Raw genomic sequence first — 4,034 nt, forward strand, 5'->3', positions numbered from 1 at the left:
CCCCACCATGGCTTCAACCACTATCTCTATAAATGATGTAAACAGCCGCTCTAAACACCACCACAGACCCATCTCCTCAATCCAGACTCAAAGCAATGCATGTGAGTTTACTGCTCTCTAACCTAAAGGCTGTCTACTCCTGGAGCCAGGGAATAAAAGCGAATGCCCGTGCCACCCCGCCTTACCCCACCCCACCCCAGCCTCTGGCCACTTTCAGATCCAGACATAAGATAAGCAGTATCTGAATTTTGTCTTGTGGGTTTTTTTGGGGGGGGGGGTTGTTTGTTTACTGCTTTGGGGTTGGGGCTTATTATTTAGTACTAGACACGGAACCAAAGGCCACGCGCATGCTAGGCAACCACTTTTCTGCTAAGCTACATCCCTGAGCCCTTCTTTTTATTGTTTTGTTGTGTTGAGACAAGATACATAGCTCTATCTGGCCTAGCACTCACTATATAGGCCAAGCTGGCCCTGAACTCACAGAGGCCTCCTTCCTCTGCCTCCTGGGTGCTGGGTAAAGTTTTATACAAGCCACCATACCCAGCCCAACCCAGCCCTTTAACAGCCTTAAGTCAACATTGTAGTTTGCGGTTGGGCTGAACACTCAAGATTCTTTCTATTTGCTGATCCTCAAATATTTGTAGAATTACTTCCACTAGGTGGCTGTCTTCACCAAGAATTGTCAGGGCTTTGCTGGCTTCTGGTAATTTGAAATCGTCAACCTTACACTTTTATAGTCATTTATTTAATAGACGTTCCCATGCAAGTATCAACCTGTGCTTCTCTTTTATACCTTCATCCTTGGAGGGAATGGCAATATGTTTAAATGTGCCCTCAAAATAGGAAAGAGAATTTCTGTTTGAAATTGAAAATATTTTAAAAGTATTTTTTATTGATGTGTATATGTGTGTGTATGTTTGTGTGTGTATATATATATGTGTGTGTGTGTGTGTGTGTATGTGTGTGTGTGTCTATATGTATTTGTGTATGTGTCTGTATGTGCCTACATGCTCCATGCATGTGCAAGTGCCCTTAGAGGCCATAAGACCCCTAGAGCTGGCGTTACAAGCTTCCTGATGGATGCTGAGAACTGAACCTGGGTCCTTAGCAAGAACATAAAGTGCTCTTAACTGTTGAGCCCTCTCTCCAGCCCCTGAAATCAATCTATCTTCCCTTTTTTCTTTCTGTTTTGGATTTGTTTATTTGATGTATAGGAATATTTTTTGTGCAGGTACATATGTGCCCACATGCACGTCTGGTACCCATGGAGGACAGGAAAAGATATGAATCACTTTATAAAACATGTAGATGCTGGGAGCCAAACCTAAGTCAACCAATTCTCTCCACCACCAAACCATCTTTCCAGTCCCCTGAAATTTTTCTTAAAGAAATGTAAAGTAGGGGCTGAAGGGATTGGAGAAATGGCTCAGTAATTAAAGACTGCTTGTTGATCTGGCTCCCATGTCAGGAGCCCCCCCCAACCCCCACCCCCCACCTGTAACGCCAGCTCCAGGGGATCTGACACCCTCTTTGAGCCTCTGTCAGAGCGTGCATGCACCTGTTATACACACACGCACACACGCAAAATAAATGGATGAATGAATAAATGAGTAAATAATTTTAAAGAAATCTTTAAAATTTTAAAAAGAGGACTGGAGAGATGGCTCAGTGGTTAAGAGCACTGACTGCTCTTCCAGAGGTCCTGAGTTCAATTCCCAGCAACCACATGGTGGCTCACAACCATCTGTAATGGGATCCAGTGCCCTCTTCTGGTGTGTCAGGAGACAGCTACAGTGTATTCATATACATTAAATAAGTAAATAAAAATAAATAAAATGTTTAAAGAAAGAAATGTGAAGTGTCCATCTATTCCACCACCCTTGGACAGATTCCCAAAGGACTCTAAGTCCACACACCATAAGATATTTGCACCCCATGTTTACAATTGCACGATTCACAACATTCAGGAAGTAGACAAGGCAATGTGATATGCAGTAGAATCTTAAGCAGCTGTAAGAAAATTGAAATTATGTCATTTGAAAAAAAAGATGCAGCTGAGAATCATTATGTTCAGAAAAATATGACAGACTCAGAAAAAACACCCCATTTTCTGTCATCTATGGGACCTAAATTTATGTGTGTTATGTATGTTTTCGCATCACAAAACTAGAAAGGGGATGAGAAGAGGGGAAGAAGAGATCTTAAGGAAGATGAGAAATACTGAAGGTGATGGAAAGCAGAAAAGGTGACTAACTGGAAGGCAGGCAGGCGGCTGCACAAGGAGGGAGCACAAGGAAAAGCAGCGGAGGAAGAACTAAATGAGAACAATGTATAATGACACACGTGTGTGACGATGCCATGGCCTTGTGTTCTTCCCATGTATTCTATGATAGCTAGTATCAATTTGGCTGGGCCACTGAAGATGTCTGCAGGGAGTGCTTACTGTTAATTGATGTGGGAAGACCCGTCTTAATTGTGGGAGGGACTTCCTGGACTCTCCAAAGGAAGAACAGGAACCAAGTAAGGACTCAGCAGTCAGACTCTCTCCCATGTCAGGAAGCTCCTCAGTTGTCTATAACTCAAGCTACAGAGGATCTGACAGCCTCGTCCAGCCTCCGTGGGCACCCGCATGCTTGTGTTCTACATGCGCACGCACGAGACACACACACACGCACGCACGCAGCATGCATTCCTTACTCTCTGCCTCTTGACCGTGGGTGCAATGTGACCAGCTGCCTCTGCTTCGCCGCCATGATGGACTCCTCTTGAACTATGAGCCAAAACAACCCCCCTCTCCCTTAAGTTGCTCTTGTCAGATATTTCATCATGGCTAAGACCCTAACTTAAAAAAATTAAAAACAGGCCTACAGCCATGGCCGCTGCCGTCGCTGCAGCGAGAGGAGACCAGTCGGAGAGACTCTGGGGTCTGATGGAGATGTTTCCTGAGAGAGTCTGATCAGTCACTGAAGACACCTTTGATCCCTCGCTCTTTGCGGCTCAGAAGATGTACAGATTTTCCAGGGCAGCTCTGTGGATTGGGATCACTTCCTTCTTGATCCTGGTTGTTCTGTTGTTCTTGAGACAGGAAGGTTACTGATACTTTTAGGGTATAACACAGGGCTGTCAGGAGGAATGCTAGGGGCTCTGCCTCCACTTCCTGGAAAGATCTAGATTGTTACTGCGGTATTTGTCCTGGTAGGAGAATATTGAAATTCATTTGTGTTTGAACTGCTGATTGTTTGAACTTTTTATTCTTTTTTTTTTAGCCTTGGCACTTCGATCTATTTGAACCTGGTGGGAACTTTCTCCATTTCTCTCCGAGAGACCCCAGGTGTACCTGAGCCCTTCTTAACGCCCTCACTTCCTGTTCTCACCCCAATGCTGGAGTGTAGCCATGTGGAGGTTATTCCACTCTCCGTTCCTTTTAGTAAATTGCTCCTAAGGAAGTTCTTACAAGCCCATTGTGGGGAAGAAGTAAACATCCCTAACCATTAAGGCCTTTTTTTTTTTTTTGAAAGAATGAAAATGCTAGGACGTGTAAACAATGTGGGACTGATAAAATCCATTACAGCTACAGCATAAAACAGTCCCCAGGAATCCCTGTGTGTGCCAGAGACAAGGGAGGCTGTCTGTAGCCAGAGGGGGACTGTGGACAGAGAGGGCACTCACTTCCTCGGCTCTTAAACCTGCATGTGTATAAAAAAGAAGTCAGCGCTCACTTTTTGTATTTAAATATTAAAAGAACTCCAACTGAAAAAAAATAAAAATAGAAACTAAAGGATGAAGTTATAACCGGAAGATCAGTGAAAGGCAGATACTATTTAAAAATCATCTTTTTTATGTTGTCAAATCAAAAAGCACTTGTTCTTGGAGCTTGAAAAGATGGTTCAGAAGTTAAGGATGCTCACTGATCTTGCAGAGGATCAGGCTCAGTTTCAGCAGCCTCTTGGTGCACAACCACCCGCACCTCCCGTTCCAGGCTCCAGTGACCTCTTCTGACCTCTGCTGGCACCTGCATACACACAGCACACATG

The sequence above is a fragment of the Grammomys surdaster genome, unplaced genomic scaffold (assembly GCF_004785775.1).
Source record: "Grammomys surdaster isolate TR1022 unplaced genomic scaffold, NIH_TR_1.0 229, whole genome shotgun sequence".
In the NCBI taxonomy this organism is placed as follows: Eukaryota; Metazoa; Chordata; class Mammalia; order Rodentia; family Muridae; genus Grammomys; species Grammomys surdaster.